The 18,516-nt window shown below is 38.8% G+C and overlaps 1 long non-coding RNA gene across 1 annotated transcript in view; it reads right to left on the bottom strand.

Moving 5' to 3' along the window:
* LOC133253826 (uncharacterized) overlaps positions 1–18,516 on the bottom strand; it is an 84,491-nt gene that overhangs the window by 40,816 nt on the left and 25,159 nt on the right. The window lies entirely within an intron of this gene.

Raw genomic sequence — 18,516 nt, 5'->3', positions numbered from 1 at the left:
GATAAGGTTTGATTCCCGAGGACCTTTTGATGTATCGGAAGTCTGTTGGAAAATCAGTTTCTTTATAAAGTAAATAAACACTTTTGAAGTCAGTCCATTCTGCTGGTGTTTCCTAAGTGAAAGACAGATTTAAAGGGAGGGAGAAATGAAACTGACCAGCTGAAGCAGCACTGTCCTTTCAGATTGTCATTTTCTTCAGACATTACATATTTAGAAGACAAACTCTAAGAAAATAAAATTTAATATCACAAAAATGTACTTTTCCACCAGCAGCTATAGAGACATTACCAAAAACTCATTTTACAAAACCTTTGGAATTATAAATACCTCTGACTTGAGCATAATATTAACCAATGGACTAAGAAAACATGCCACAAACAATAATTCAAAGTCTTACAAGGGCACTCTGATTGGTATATACACTTAATTTTTGTTTAAAGGCATAGTTTAGTATAGGGATCTTATAAAAATTGTCTGTTTCTGCAAGATTGTTTACCTTTGATATTTCATTGAATATTACTTATATCTATCATAACTCATTACATTGATAAGTCTTAATATGATGTATATTATTACTTTTCCCCCTCCTTCTATTCTTTTAGCCTCCAGACTAGAAACTCAGCTAAACTTGTAAATCAGATATTTATGTACATTTCACTTATAGATTTTACCTAAGATTTATTCCTTACACCTTGAGTTTCTGTTAAACATTTACTTGCTATGTTGTTTGAGAGAATCAGGAGAGTCAAAAATCTTACTGCTTTTTAAAAAAGTCCCATTAACTAGTCCCTTAATAGGATAATTCCTTCTCTCTCATACCTCATAAACCTGAAATCATGTTCCTTTCTCAATTGTTTTTCCCCTTGTTTTTTTCACTTCTGTAGCAATGAAGAGAAGAGGGTGGTGGCTGGTAAATTTGTGAAGGCAAAGATAGCTTACGGACAACTTGACACTTCCTGGTTCCCAGCACAGAGCTGTGGCTCCCCCAGATCCGACTCACAAGGCCAGGCAAAGGAGCACGCTCACTGAAGGAGTTATCATCCGAGGATTTCATTAGCGTGGCCCAAACTATCATCTTGATCCAGCACATTTTCTATTACTTTATCTCATTTACAGTGTAAATGTGGCTTCTTGGTTAAATCATAGTCATTTTTCTGTCAATTTTGGTGCCCTTCTGCTTAGCCATTTTGACATTATACTTTAAAATAGAGAGTTCTCTGTAAACAAAAACGGAATTTGGAAGAACAGTGTCCTCGGTCTTTCTTGATACTTACTGAGAGGGAGAGAGAGCTAGTGGTGAGGCCCCCAATATAGCTGAACTGTATAGATGTTGAATAGAAAAAAGAAAAAATGCTTTTGATCTCCTTGAAAATATCTATCTAGGTGTGTATCACATTTATGCTTTATTATTAAATCTTTAATTTCAGTGTTTGTTCTAAAATCAATGGGGAATTTCAGCTATAGATTCATGTAAAATAAAATAATTAAAAAATAATTGTAAAAGGAAAATCAAAGTTGTAGAGTAAAACAAAGCTATTAAGTGTATTTTCTGAAATGCTAATTATGTTCTAGCATAAGTTAGACCTACCCGCACCTCCCTATGCCTTGGAAATTGCATTTTAAATTACACTATTTCGAAGTAGGCACCATAAGGGTAAGAAAGTGGGACTAAAAGGGTAAATGTAAAGGCAAAAGAGAAAAAAGCTGGATGGCCTGATTAATCCACTTTTGGTGCTCATTATATAGTAGACATCTAGTTCACACTACAGTTTTAAATGAAGTCATAGAGTTTATAAAATATTAAATACAGTATGATTCAATTTTAGTTTTAAAAATCTACATTTCCATGCACAGGAAAATATCTGAAAAAATTATACCCTAGATATTTTTGGTTATGGGATTGTGTACATGTAATCTTTTTTTCAATTTTCAAAAGTATATAAATATATATATGTAAATATATACATAAATTATATACATGTGGTGGTGGTTTAGTTGCTAAGTTGTGTCCGACTCTTTGCAACCCCATGGACTGTAGCCCACCAGGCTCCTCTCTCCATGGGTTTTCCCAGGCAAAAATACTGGAGCAGGTAGTCATTTCCTTCTCCTGGGGATCTTCCTGACTCAGGGATCAAACTTGGGACTCCTGCGTTGCAGGCTGATTCTTTACAGACTGAGCCACTATATATATATAGTTTTATAATATATATACATAATCACATATACTACATTTTGTACATATGCATATAATATATATATATAATTATATATATAATGTCTGTCTATATTATATATACTATTATTACTAATAATAAAAATTATTTTTAGCTTAAAAATGTATTATTTCATTGTGACCTAAGAGGTTCCTAAGTTAAATCTGGAGAAATCTGACAATTCACTTCATTTATTCGAACATTTAAAACAATATATTTTGAGCATTTACCATACATCAGACCCTCTTACAGGGGCAACTTAGCATCTAAACCACCACCACCATATGTATATAATTTATGTATATATTTATATACTTTTGAAAATTGAAGATTAAATGTACACTATATGTCATATTACATATGATAGTGACATATGACTGTTCTGTTCTCAGACAACTAAAAGTCAAGTTCCAAATCCAAGGAATTCAGCTGTCTCCCAACAATGTCTAGATTATTTCAACAAATATTTGTTGAGCCACTCTGAGATCCTCAGAGGATGAAAACAAAATTGATTAGGGAGACATATGCAACCTTAGACTATAATGTGCAGTGAAACACTGAATGGGGGTGAATGATAAGAGTGAATACATAAGCAGTGCTCACCCTGTTAAGCACTGCTTAACACTAAGCACTTCATGTGCATAAACTCCTCACGGCAGCCTTATTAAGTAAGGCCTGTTGTTATTATTCCCATGTTATATATGAAGAAACAGGAGCTGAAAGAGATTAAGTGTCCTCTACAACATGGATTAGCTAGTATATGGCAGAGATTGAACTGGAACCCAGGCAATCTGGCCCCAGCACCCAGGCTCTAAACCACTACCCAGCCTAGGTGCTGGTTTGGCAAAGAAAAAGAAGGAGTACATTCCGGAACAGAGAAAAAGATGTTTAACACATTTGGAAGTAAACCTGTGGAAGGAATGTGTCCAACAGTAGGTAAGGCTTTATAGAAAAGATACAAGCAGCACAATCAAGATATTTAAGTAGTGGGAATCTGGGAGCTTTGCCCTAAAAATTATGTATGGATAAATCAAAGATCAAGGTAAAGATGAGAAACAACTGATGAAAGATTCTGAAGCAGGTGGGCACAAATATAACAGAGAGAAAAGAAATTTTTGTTATGAAACATTTTGCAGTGATAAGAGTTGAGAAAGCTCAGACCAGGAAACCAAGTAAAAATATCTAGGTGTGAGAGAACTAAGAATGGGAGGGTGCTGTCAGAGGCACAAAAAGGCTAGAGTTCTGGATCCACCAAGTGAGAACAGCTAAGCATTCTAAGAAGGGCAGCCAACTACAGGAACTGAGTAAAGTGAAGAACTTTCTGTGGAAAACAATTTGGACTGTGTAGACTGAACTGTCAGGCAGCTGTTATGCAGCAGAGGCAAGAAGTCTGATGGAGGAGGAATTAGAGAGATGGACAGATGTTTGGATGGTGCTGCAGTCACCAAACCAGGAGGATGACACTGCACAGTAAAGAAACTGTGCAAGGAACAGAACGTGGACTCACACTGGAACCTCATTCCATAAACAGGAGAATGTCTCCAAAAGAGGAGTCAGGGAGTCAAGAAGGGAAAAACAAAGAGAAACAGAAGGAGAAAAAAATCAATGCCATGGCAGCTCAGATACAAAGACTTTAGAGAGCTTTTTAAAAATCAATACTTAACATTTGTTTTCACATATCTTCCATAAAATCTGAAATACGTCATTTCATTTTATTGTGATCTCAAACTATATGCATTGCCCATGCTAAAAGTGAGAAAAAGTTGAATTCTAAAGTAAATTGATTTTTTGAAAAAACTGTCATTGCAGTTATGTTAATCACAAAACAAAAGTATGACAGTAAATTATTCTTGGAGATTTTTGATGTCAAAATACACAAATAACATGACTGCTTTTTAGACTCATATGCAGATCTATTTATGAAACTGAGCCCCACAGTTCAAAGGTATTAACATTAAGCTCCAAGATCATTTCTGCTCTGTGGAAATACCAAGCAGTAGACTTATTCTGATGCTTAACATGCTCCAGTTCTCACTTGTACAAATGGGTCTGTAGGAATGAATGTGACTGGGGAGCAAACACCTATTGGGAAGCATCCCCTGTACTCTTTGGGAACACAAAGAGCCATCACATTCAGGATAAGATAAAAGAGAATCCTTTGGGGATAACCATCTCATGGTCGAGCATCAGAAAAATTAGTTACTTAAGAAATTTTTATTTTTTAAAAAGCCTTACCCAACAAGAAAAGGCAGCAGGGAAGAACTCGTTTCATAGGTACAAACTTCAGTCTGTAGTCTTCCCTATCTTTAGGATTATCACAGGTACACAAAAAAGGTATCAAACTTTTAGTTGTTCCAAAGAGTGATCTTTCCTCCCTGCAGCAGTTTACTTACTGATCATCTATAAACAAGTCTGTAAAAGTGTTTATAAAAGGAAAAGAAGGTGTATTGACTCTCCTCTGGCACAGTTTCATTTCAAAAGATGCTGGTGACCCAGCAAACACCATCAACTATCCCTTTAACATTCCCCAAACAGACACCACAACCCTTTCACTCCCGAGAGACCATATTCTTTGTAGCCTCTGTTCTGTAGGACTTTGGATGTCTGCTAAATTGTTGTCTGTTACAAAGCATCCTTTTGCTGTGACAGATGCCCCCAACTCCTTCTCTCCGCTGAGCTCACAGAATCACAGCTGTGTTGTACCACAAGTACAGTGTTGTCAAATCTTCACTTTGTTTAATTATTCAAGTTGGTTCTACCACAGAATTAAATTGCCTGGGGATATTATGGAATTTTAGCACAAACAACACACATGACCCTATAGATGCCATCCTTTGCCAAGTATCTACACAGACCCCACTGCTCCCTCACAGTGGTAACTGACAGCACACCCCCTAACAACCAGAAGCAAAGCTAGATGGAGCAGTTTAATCCAAAGCCAGTTTACCTCCTTGCTGTATCACAGTCCTTCATGCTGTGAGCCCTTGCTTGTTCAACGCCAGTATAAATCAGAAATTCAGCCTGGAAGTGGTTACCTCCCCAGAATTCAAGTTCTGGCCAGTTTATGAACACTACTCCAAGGCTGTAGTTCCCTGAATTTAATAGAATCATCAGGATCAACTTCATCCTCTGAACTTTATTTTTTCTTTACTCGCTTCTGCCCAAAGTACTTTAAAAAGCATAAAGAAGTGTTTATCTGTGGAATAGGCATTGCCCAGTGCTCCAGTGGGATTATGACAAGACTAACTTGGAATGCTTATTTTCTTTCATCCCATAAAATTTTTAAAAACTACAGTATTAGGAGAGGAAATAGGCTTTAGAGATCATCTAGTTAGAGTTGCTCATTTTGTGAAGAGGAAATGGAGATAGAGTGGTAGAGTGATTTGTCAAGTATCTCACAGCCAGAAGGAGTAGACATCCTGTTGTGTCCTCATCCAGGGCTCTGCCACTGAAGGCTCTGTCACCAAAAGAAGGCCCTTCTCTACTATCCTATCCTCCTTCCTTTCTCTGCACTTCAGCCAGGGTGAGTGTCTCTCTCTTGAAAAGAGAAAGGACAGCAGCTGTCTCTTTGCTGTGTTATGGTGTAAACTGGAGGCTGGACTAGCACAAGGAGGGGCAACTCTGAGGAGGATATATTTATAGGGAAGAGGGCCTCCCAATCCCCATAACATCCTGGTGCCTCAGTGTCTACGGGCTAAGAAATCAGTGCATAGAAAGGGACTTTTCTTGGTCACCATGTAACTAGGAACGCAGCTGCACTGGCGGCCGCACAATTCTCCAGGGGCGACCAGGCATCAGTCCAGCACCTCTGAGAACTGATGGAGCTGGGAGAGCTGACTTCTTCCCTCCACACTTGGAAAGATGCATGGCTTGAGCTCTCCTAGGCTGGGAGGGGAGAAGCAGATTAAGAAGCTACAGAAGCTGAAACCAAAAGTGCCCTTTCTCAAGGCTCAGCAATCACTTCTCAGCGCTGGATGAATTAATGAGGAAACATGGCAGCAGGGCGGGGGGGTGGCGGGCAGATGTTTGCTGTAATGGACTTTCAACATTCCAAGGATTAGTGTATTTATCTAAGCAGGTTTTTTTTTTCCATCTTACTTAGAGAAACATAGATTTCTGATAATTTTAAGGAACCTGAGAAGTCAGCAAGTACAAAATACTAATTAACTGAGGGATCCAAACTGTAACTGGCTTAAAGCCTTTCAAGTTATTCTATATTTAATCAAATATAAACTAATTTGGTAACTTGCACTAATAAAATATTTCCCAGGAGACAGAAAAGACTGAGACTGTTTCCTGAGTAGACAACTCTATTGCATCTACATTTCCTAACCCTTGACCTCCCTCCTAAGCTCCAGTCCTGAGCTTTGAACAAGCTGCTTAACTCCCATGATCTCTGCATCCACACAGTCTAATGCGTTTCTCAAGCTGAAATGTATAAAGCTGAATGCATTATTTTCCCTCTAAAATTATTTTCTGATTTTTATAAATTTTTATAAATGGTATGACTGTTTTCAAACTCAAGACTTTGTAGTTAGCTTTTATTGCATCCTTTTCTTTATCCTCAATCACAATTGTCCTATTGATGATCCCTGCTTCATGCTCTGTGGAGTCCACTTCTCTGCTCTAGTCTCACTGCCTCATGCCTTTACATCTGTGCCCAGGTGCTTACATACTCTCACACACTCCTGTACTCATAACTAATTTGTCTAATTCCCCCTGGTTCTAGATGGTCTCACTACCTTGGATACCATACCTGAGGAATCTTTCTAAAACACCTCTCTGATCTTAAATATTTGAGTAGTATAGCCTTTGCTCTCAGAAGAATCTAATTGCCTTAGCTTGGCAACTGCAACATCCTATCCTGTAGGGGCTACTGTCTATCATGTCCCCTGACTCCCCAAAGATGTATGGTTTCTATACACGGGTCAGTTGTTAATGCCTTTCCTCAACTTGGATTGCCTTTGCCCCATCTCTGACTGTTACCACCTTAACTTCTTCCAACTATTTCTCTGCTCATCAATTCACCTTAATTCCCTGAGCACTTATTAATATTACATGTAGCACCATATCCCCATATAACATTATATATTGTTTTATACTATTTCTGTTTTCCTATGTTTCCCATTACATATTTATCTGTGAAGAACAAGGGGATGTACTAGGCAGTTCAGGTGTTTAATTATATATAAGAATTATGTATTGGAAAGAAATATGTACACAAATAACATTAATATGTATCATTATATAGTAAGTACTAAAGTTAGAAAGCAGAAAATCAGAGCAAAAAAAGATTATCTGCAACTGAGAGTATCAGAAAAAAAATTCATGGAGCATTAGACCTGAACCCCCAAATTAGGATTACATTCTATGGTGTCTCAGACATACTGGGTTCTCCAAGAATATGTGCTGACTGAGTAACTATGGATTAACTAACTAATGAATAATGAAAATGAACACAAAAACAAGGTGATTTATCAAACTGTTGTTGTTGCTTAGTCACTAAGTCATGTCCAACTCTTTGCGACTCCATGGACTTGTAGCCCACCAAGCTCCTCTGTCCATGGGATTTCCCAGCCAAGAATACTAGAGTGGGTTGCCATTTCCTTCTCCAGGAAGATCTTCCCAACCTAGGGATTGAGCCCATGTCTCCTACATTAGCAGGCGGGTGGCTTAGAGGGTAAAGTTTCTGCCTGCAGGGCAGAATACCTGGGTTCGATCCCTGGGTCGGGACAATCCCCTGGAGAAGGAAATGTCAACCCACTCTGGTACCCTTGCCTGGAAAATCCCATGGATGAAGAAACCTGGTGCAGGTTACAGTCCATAGGGTCACAAAGAGTCAGACACAACTGAGCGACTTCACTTTCACTTACTTTCTTTACCACTGAGTCACCTGGGAATATCACCCGCTATGTCAATGACAAAGATTAGAAAAGTTTACACAAATGACTCATGAGCAGTTATCTATCCAATAGGCACTCCATCCCCTTGTGTTTCCTTAATCTTTAAGTTTGCCCAGATCTTGCATCATGATCTACTAGAGGTATGTGACATAGTTGTGTCACTCCCAAAGTGAGCAGTATCTAAGAACCCATGGAGTGATAGAAACAGACATGTCTTTCCAGAGCCTGTAATTCTACACTGCTCCAGGAAATCTCTTCACTCCAGGGGGAGGAAAACACTCTAGCCTTAACCTTTCTGAGAGCAGGAGGCCTTGAGAGTGGCTACGCAGACACACCATTTGTCCTATTGATAAAAGCCCCATTTAGGTACTTTTCATGTTACAGTTGCAGAAATAAAGGTTTCAAACATAAGGGAATTGCCCAAAGTCATAGAGAAAACCAGCAGCAAGCAAACATAGCAGCAAAGGGCTGGGATCTCCTGCCCCGAGTCCAGTGGGTCATGCCACCTCCAATTAGGAATACTTAAGAGCAGCCAGAACTAGTCCCAGGGCCTCCTTTGACAGTGGGACCTTTTGACGACCCCAGTCTCTTTAACTATTAACTGTATCAACTCTTCCACCTGCCATGTACTAAGCTTCCCATCCCCACAGGCAATGACATTACAGGTGCCTAAAGAGGTTATAAATATTAATCAAGAGAGTGAAGTTCATGCTTGAGAATGTTATGACAGTCAAAGTAACACATAAGACAGAAATTACTTCCACTGAATAGGGAGACATCTTTTCATTGCGTGAAGCCTCTGCCTGCAAGGTAATTTCCTGTAGAGGCTGTAGTGTGAAGGAAAAGAGTAGAAAAGCTAACCTATATGGTTCTTTATAATGAATATGTTGAAGTCTTCTGAAAGTAAATAAAGTCCCTGTAAAACACTATGAAATTTCTTTGAAAATAGCCCATAAATTGGCTATAAAGTTTACTTCAGCCTGAAAGGCAGGCCATGAATATAATTAGGACTCACTACAAGAATCCAGACCAAGGGTGAGGACAGGTCTAAGTACTGCTCAATGTGAAGGGAAGAGTGGTCAGGTAGGAATGTTAATTGCCTCTCAAACAGACCCCTGAGGAGATTCTGCAGGCCCTCTCCATTTCTTTTGGGGGATGAGGCCCAGTGATGGGGAAGAGAAGTTATCCATAAAATTTCACTGCTAGACTAAGTCCCTAGCTCTGTACAGTCACAAGCAGTTATGATTATTTCCAGACCTGGGATATTTCTTGTCAGTGAGCCTAAATAAATAGGAAAAGTACAGAGAGTGGTTCCAAAAATCCTTGAATTTGTGTAAATCCAGTAATTAAGAATTTAAAATAATTATGTTGGCTCCTCTTAATGGTATTTCCTTAAGGCAAGTTCGTATTAATAGCTCATGTTTCTATAGCTTTTAAGCATTTACAAATGATTTTTACCTATATTACCTCATCTGAACCTCCCATCAAGTATGTAAGGTATTATACTGTGTGAAAGTACAGGCTTAAGGAATGTTGATCTCTCACTTAAAAATCTTTGGGAACCTGCTTGTCTCTGGGGCTATACATTGAATGCATGGAATGTCTACAAGTTCTATTGGAAAACCATGTCTGTGCAGAGTGAAATAATAGACATAAGGTGATATTTATTTACACATATGGACATATATGCATACATACATACATATATATGCATAATTTCAGTATATGTGTATATATAAGATAAACCAGTTTCTTATGGTAAAATGGATATAGGAACTGTTAATATTTATGATCCAGAAAAATTTGTGAAATTCAGTAAACATGTAAGTTTAATGTGGAAATAACTGAATATATATTAACAGTCTGCAGAAATGAAACAGACAGAAAATGAATTCACTAAGTTGTTGATGAGAGTATCATTTATATATTTTTTTTTCCTTAAAAAAATAGATTTTCAGACTTTTCATGGAATGAAAGCATGATATATATATATATATATATACACACATACATACATACATACATACATACATGGTATGGCTTAAACTTACAGAGATGACTACTAACTACTTTTATTTGTCCTTTGCTGCATTAAATGATCAATGGGGCACCCCCAGGGACTCCTGGGTACAGCTTGGAGGCAAGGCTACCAAAAGAAATAAGTGCAAAACCCACCTTTCTTACTAGTTAAGTGATTCCGAGTAAGATTCTTAACATGTATAGGCATCAGTCTATACCTATGAAATGAGGATAATGATCTAATACTTCTCCAAGAGGCTTGAAATATTTTTTTAAAAGATGTGAATGAAAATGAAAAGCAATATAGAAATGTTAGTGGATTTTCTTATTTTCTTTCTTAAATTCAGAAGAATTTAAAATTGGGATAAATTTTATATGCCTTATAAATTGATAGCTGTTTTGTTTCTTTTTTAAGTTTTATAGACTTAGCTTGTGGCAAATACTGCATGAATGTAGTAATTTTTGAAGCTATAGACAGTTTTGCTCACTGTTACAACCTCTTAACAAACATGTAGAATAATTTCTACGGTAACTGGCTGAGATCAATTTCAAAATGATCACAAACTTCTCTAAGCCCTCTATGCAAGCCCCTTTTGCTGTCTCTGCCATCAAGAAGGGAGAATCTGGGCTTTGCTGTATGATTTGCTTTGGCCAATGGGATATTAGAAAACATGACACAACAGACATTTGAAAAAGGCTCAACGGTGTTTGCGTTCTTTTCCTTCTAGGATCTTATGAACAAGTCCAGACCTGATAGCCTGCTGGATGATGCCACGTGGAGAAAGGCCTCAGGCATTTCAATCATCCCACATCATCCAGACGAGTCCCCACCATGTGAGTGAGTGAGGCCATCCTCAACCTTCCAACCTTAATCAGGCCAGCCCAACAAAACAGGAGAAGGAATAAATGTTGTTTTCTTAAACAAGTAGACTTTACAGTGGTTGGTTATGCAGCAAAAGATAACTGATGCCTTTGCCTAAAATGATTGCCACAGCTACAGAAATTTCTAGAAACTTCTCTTCAGTGACTTGTTCAAGGAATGATTATTCCTATGCTCAAAAGACCTCTTAGACTTTAAAACACTGAATTTGTGAGCAGTTATCATTTTACTTGAAGAAAGTTACTCAACTAATGGAACCAAGTGTGTTAGGGTTCGTTGCTCAGTTGTGTTCAACTCTTTGCGACCCTTAGACTGTAGATCACCAGGCTCCTCTGTCCATGGAGTTCATGCAACAACACTGGAGTGGGTTGCCATTCCCTTCTCTAGGGGATCTTCCTGATCCATGGATCCAACCCAGGTCTTCTGCAAAGCAGGCAGATTCTTTACTGACTAAGCCATTGGGACGAAGCAAATCCTTTAAGACTCAGAATCCCTAAAGATGACCCGGAAGTAAACAATAGTTTGGTTAAGTTTTTTAAAACCAACTGCAATACAGGGGAACAAAGTTGTGAGGAAAGGAGTGCTTGGTGTGCTTCCACCTTCAGCTTCTGTGCCTTTCACAGAACTTCCAACAGGCTATTTTGGGACAGAGCATCTAGAGGTTCACAACCTCTGTGGTCTGTAGGAGGCACAATGAGGAGGCTCCAGGGAAGAATACACCATTTTCAGTGGAAAACAAGTGGAGGTTACCAGCTTTGATGACTTTATACTTTGGGTCTAGATTTGCTGCACCTTTATGTTAATAGTAAGACACAAACTGCTTAAAAAATAATCCACGAGGCAGATATGAAGAGCATTTTAAGAGGTGCAATCTCTTTGAAAAAAGGATCAAACTCTTGAACTCAGCATCCTGCTGCTGCTAAGTCACATCAGTCGTGTCCGACTCTGTGCGACCCCATAGAGGCAGCCCACCAGGCTTCTCCGTCCCTGGGATTTTCCAGGCAAGAACACTAGAGTGGGTTGCCATTGCCTTCTCCAATGCATGAAAGTGAAAAGTGAAAGTGAAGTCGCTCAGTTGTGTCCAACTCTTAGCGACCCAATAGACTGCAGCCCACCAGGCTCCTTCGTCCATGGGATTCTCCAGGCAAGAGTACTGGAGTGGCTTGCCATTGCCTTCTCCAAATAAACTTACAGCATAAATTCTTAAAAAAAATAAAACCAATTGCAAAAATTTTATCAGAGACCCCCTGACATTTCTTTTACTATACCCTGACACTGACATTTTACATCACCCTCTTTGCTCAACTCCTCACCTCCCCTTGCCCCTTGAATAGCAAAGTTCTGAGCAGTTCCCTCTAGCCTGTCTAGATATTCTTATTCTTGAATTGTGGATGATCCTGATTAATACACATTAATGAATGTAAATAAGAAATCCTTTTCAACAAAACAAAGCCTAAAGTATCTATAATCAGATCATATTCAGAATTATACCACAAAGTTGTAAGATTTTCTGAATAAATAAACAAGCCCAGCAACACAATAAACATGCCCCAGTGAAAACTCCATGAAAAACCAAGAAGAAATATAATAAATCATGGAATCAACAAAATAAAAAGGAATGTGGAAATATGGTTATGTTAGGATATCAAGTCTAGAGGAGTAGACTGAAAACAAACTGCTTTCTAAAGATGATGTAATTTAGATTATGCTGCAAAGAGACACATGGTGGGACTTTTTAATCACACACATACCAAAAAAAAAAAAGTCTGTAAGTCATCTCCACAAAATAAAAAACAGGGAATAGATAAAGGTAGTAAAAAGAGTGAGTGAAAGAAAAAAGCATTAGTCACTCAGTTGTGTCCAACTCTGCAATCCCATGGACTAAAGCTCTCCAGGCTCCTCTGTCCATGGAATTCTCCAGGCATTCTACTGGATTGCGTAGACATTCCTTTCTCCAGGGGATCTTCCCAACCCAGAGATCAAACCCAGGTCTCCCACAATGCAGGCAGATTCTTTATGTCTAAGCTACCAGGGAAACTACATGACACATAATTTCAACTGGACATGGAGATATAATGTAATGAAATAAGGATACATAGTTATAACAGTACAGACTATACCCCTTGTCCAATTAGCAACCATCAAAAATCAAATTTATCTCAATTAAATATCAAGAAAATGAGTCAAATAACATTAATCAGATTGTAATGGTAATTAATAACCAAAGACCCATAATTGTAATATATGTCAATATTGTCAATACAGTTTTATTGTACTCTATGGAACTGTATACATTATTACGTTATCCTAAAGCTTCATATCAAAAGTAACTCTGTAATAACTGGACTACTGGATAAAAATATTTAGCCAGTATTTATTCAGCACCTACTATGTGTAAATCAACCATTATAAGGAGTTTCTTTGTACAATTTGGGTTCCAAATGTTTATTTTCATCCCATTGTTTTGAAGCTGGACCGGTGCTATAAACAGTAAGCAGTTTCCCAAACCAGTTCACAGACGTTCATTTATCACCTTGCTTTTGCTGCTGCTGCTGCTAAGTCACTTCAGTCGTGTCTGACTCTGTGCGACCCCATAGAGAGCAGCCCACCAGGCTCCCCCATCCCTGGGATTCTCCAGGCAAGAACACTGGAGTGGGTTGCCATTTCCTTCTCCAATGCATGAAAGTGAAAAGTGAAAGTGAAGTCATTCAGTCATGTCCGACTCCTAGCGACCCCATGGACTGCAGCCTTCCAGGCTCCTCCGCCCATGGGATTTTCCAGGCAAGAGTACTGGAGTGGTTGCCGTTGCCTTCTCTGATTTATCCCCTTACTTAATTCTTGTTAGTACACCAGCTACCAGACAATGCATGACAGCATTTCAGTAGAATAAGAAATGCTGCGTTACATACTCAGGTCTCACCTCTTCCCACAACTCAAACCACATCAAGCTATCAAAGCTGTCATGAATATGCCACAATATAACACCTCCATCACTTCTGCACAGCCTATTTCTTTTACCTAAAATACCACTTCCAACCACCAATCCTCTCCTAAACACACACATATACAAACACATAAATGCCTTGCAATCTTCAAAACATACTGCAAGGCTAAACTCAGATATCATGCTGCCACTATGAAGCCTTAATGGTTCCCCAAAGCTGAATTAGACCACTATCTTAACCATTTTTTATAAATATGTATAAAATCATTCCATTACAGCCTCTAAAAAACTGACCAATAATTTATCTGTTTATGCATTTGTTTTTCACTAGACTGTAAGCTTTCCAACACATTCTATACGTTATTCTCCTTTATGTTCTCAAGGTTCAGCACAATACCAGGAACTTGAGGGGTACATGATAAATGGTGACTAAAGAATAAACAGATGCATAATGGAAAGAATACTGAAAAAGGATCAGTATGTCAAAATTATCTTTTTTGTTCTACCACCAACTACCTAAGCAACCTAAGAGCAATAAGCCCTCTGAATCCAGTTTCTTCTTCTGTTAAATTAGAGAGTTGGATTCAATCAACTAAGATCAGATCAGATCAGATCAGTCGCTCAGTTGTGTCTGACTCTCTGCGACCCCATGAACCGCAGCACGCCAGGCCTCCCTGTCCATCACCAACTCCCGGAGTTCACTCAACTCATGTCCATTGAGTCAGTGATGCCATCCAGCCATCTCATCCTCTGTCGTCCCCTTCTCCTCTTGCCCCCAATCCCTCCCAGCATCAGAGACTTTTCCAATGAGTCAACTCTTCACATGAAGTGGCCAAAGTACTGGAGTTTCAGCTTTAGCACCATTCCTTCCAAAGAAATCCCGGTGCTGATCTCCTTCAGAATGGACTGGTTGGATCTCCTTGCAGTCCAAGGGACTCTCAAGAGTCTTCTCCAACACCACAGTTCAAAAGCATGAATTCTTCAGTGCTCAGCCTTCTTCACAGTCCAACTCTCACATCCATACATGACCACAGGAAAAACCATAGCCTTGACTAGACGAACCTTTGTTGGCAAATTAATGTCTCTGCTTTTGAATATGCTATCTAGGTTGGTCATAACTTTCCTTCCAAGGAGTAAGCGTCTTTTAATTTCATGGCTGCAGTCACCATCTGCAGTGATTTTGGAGCCCCCAAAATAAAGTCTGACACTGTTTCCACTGTTTCTCCATCTATTTCCCATGAAGTGATGGGACCGGATGCCATGATCTTCATTTTCTGAATGTTGAGCTTTAAGCCAACTTTTTCACTCTCCACTTTCACCTTTATCAAGAGGCTTTTGATATCTACATATCAGAGGTTATTGATATTTCTCCCGGCAACCTTGATTCCAGTTTGTGTTTCTTCCAGTCCAGCGTTTCTCATGATGTACTCTGCATATAAGTTAAATAAACAGGGTGACAATATACAGCCTTGACGAACTCCTTTTCCTATTTGGAACCAGTCTGTTGTTCCATGTCCAGTTCTAATTGTTGCTTCCTGACCTGCATACAAATTTCTCAAGAGGCAGATCAGATGGTCTGGTATTCCCATCTCTTTCAGAATTTTCCACAGTTTATTGGGATCCACACAGTCAAAGGCTTTGGCATAATCAATAAAGCAGAAATAGATGTTTTTCTGGAACTCTCTTGCTTTTTCCATGATCCAGCAGATGTTGGCAATTTGATCTCTGGTTCCTCTGCCTTTTCTAAAACCAGCTTGCACATCAGGAAGTTCACAGTTCACATATTGCTGAAGCCTGGCTTGGAGAATTTTGAGCATTACTTTACTAGCATGTGAGATGAGTGCAATTGTGCGGTAGTCTGAGCATTCTTTAGCATTGCCTTTCTTTGGGATTGGGATGAAAACTGACCTTTTCCAGTCTTGTGGCCACTGCTGAGTTTTCCAAATTTGCTGGCATATTGAGTGCAGCACTTTCACAGCATCATCTTTCAGGATTTGGAATAGCTCAACTGGAACTCCATCACCTCCACTAGCTTTGTTCGTAGTGATGCTTTCTAAGGCCCACTTGACTTCACATTCCAGGATGTCTGGCTCTAGGTTAGTGATCACACCATCGTGATTATCGGGGTCATGAAGATCTTTTTGTACAGTTCTTCTGTGTATTCTTGCCACCTCTTCTTAATATCTTCTACTTCTGTTAGGTCCATACCATTTCTGTCCTTTATCGAGCCCATCTTTGCATGAAATGTTCCTTTGGTATCTCTGATTTTCTTGAAGAGATCTCTAGTCTTTCCCATTGTGTTGTTTCCCTCTATTTCTTTGCACTGATCGCTGAAGAAGGCTTTCTTATCTCTTCTTGCTATTCTTTGGAACTCTGCATTCAGATGTTTATATCTTTCCCTTTCTCCTTTGCTTTTTGCTTCTCTTCTTTTCACAGCTATTTGTAAGGCCTCCCCAGACAGCCATTTTGCTTTTTTGCATTTCTTTTCCATGGGGATGGTCTTGATCCCTGTCTTCTGTACAATGTCACGAACCTCCGTCCATAGTTCATCAGGCACTCTATCTATCAGATCTAGGCCCTTAAATCTATTTCTCACTTCCACTGTATAATCATAAGGGATTTGATTTAGGTCATACCTGAATGGTCTAGTGGCTTTCCCTACTTTCTTCAATTTAAGTCTGAATTTGGCAATAAGGAGTTCATGGTCTGAGCCACAGTCAGCTCCTGGTCTTGTTTTTGCTGACTGTATAGAGCTTCTCCATCTTTGGCTGCAAAGAATATAATCAATGTGATTTCAGTGTTGACCATCTGGTGATGTCCATGTATAGAGTCTTCTCTTGTGTTGTTGGAACAAGGTATTTGCTATGACCAGTGCATTTTCTTGGCAAAACTCTATTAGTCTTTGCCCTGCTTCATTCTGTATTCCAAGGCCAAATTTGCCTGTTACTCCAGGTGTTTCTTGACTTCCTACTTTTGCATTCCAGTCCCCTATAATGAAAAGGACATCTTTTTGGGGTGTTAGTTCTAAAAGGTCTTGTAGGTCTTCATAGAACTGTTCAACTTCAGCTTCTTCAGTGTTACTGGTTGGGGCATAGACTTGGATTACTGTGATATTGAATGGTTTGCCTTGGAAACGAACAGAGATCATTCTGTCATTTTTGAGATTGCACCCAAGTACTGCATTTCGGACTCTTTTGTTGACCATGATGGCTACTCCATTTCTTCTGAGGGATTCCTGCCCGCAGTAGTAGATATAATGGTCATCTGAGTTAAATTCACCCATTCCAGTCCATTTCAGTTTGCTGATTCCTAGAATGTCGACATTCACTCTTGCCATCTCTTGTTTGACCACTTGCAATTTGCCTTGATTCATGGACCTGACATTCCAGGTTCCTATGCAATATTGCTCTTTACAGCATCAGACCTTGTTTCTATCACAAGTCATATCCACAGCTGGGTATTCTTTTTGCTTTGGCTCCATCCCTTCATTCTTTCTGGAGTTATTTCTCCACTGATCTCCAGTAGCATATTGGGCACCTACTGACCTGGGGAGTTTCTCTTTCAGTATCCTATCATTTTGCCTTTTCATACTGTTCATGGGGTTCTCAATCATCTAAAGATGTCCCAAATAGTAGCAATAAAAAAGAAATTATTTGCGCTCCTCCTAAGACACTTACTCATAATAGCACTAATCTTTACAACACTCCTACAAAGTGGGTACTGTTTATACCCATTTTGTAGATAAGAAAACCAAAACTCAGTTTAAGTAACTTATTGCTCCCCGTAGATAAAAACAATAACGTTAGGATTCATGCCCAGGTCTGTCTGGTCCCAAAGCCCATATGACACTAGTAATAAGAGTATGTTGGCATCTTGTAGGCATACTGTTAAGATTATCTACCCACTTTTGTGTACAAGTGGAGAATTATCTATCCACTTTTGTATACAAGATTTCCATGTCATCTAGGAATGATGGTAAGTCAGCCATTCTGTTCCAGACTGCTAGTGCATAAACCACACCAGTCAACACTGAAATCCACTTGAGATCCTGGAAATCAACTCTTCCCTACACTAAACTGGAGCTTAAAGGATTTTCTCAATTCCCAGCCAGATAAAATGTTTGCTAATATACTTTATGGATGGGAAAACCTCATTAAAATGTTGATGTCATCAAAGAAGTTGGGTATCTGCTTAGTCTCTCTGTGGTAGAGAGAAAAGATCCACTGAACTCAAGACAGAATAAATGTTCAAATAACAGAATTTCATCATATATGTGTATATGAAAGTTATTAGTTACACTGGGTCATTCTCTACTTTTTGGAAACAAAACAAAGCCAAAGATGTATGTCTTAAGATCAGGAAATAGGACTTTTTCATACCTTATTATCAGCATACTATAAGTTTAATGTGTAATTAGGTATTTATATCTAATAATACTTTGTCTTTATGTTCACAAAATTTGTCCCCAATTCTCTTTAAAACATACAAAATATCTATTCAGTGTATTTTTTCATTTGCTTTCCATAATAACATGGGGTGGAAAGTTTTGGAAAAATA

This window comes from Bos javanicus, chromosome 9 (genome assembly GCF_032452875.1).
Source record: "Bos javanicus breed banteng chromosome 9, ARS-OSU_banteng_1.0, whole genome shotgun sequence".
Classification (NCBI taxonomy): Eukaryota; Metazoa; Chordata; class Mammalia; order Artiodactyla; family Bovidae; genus Bos; species Bos javanicus.
This window is presented reverse-complemented; position numbering and strand designations above follow the sequence as displayed.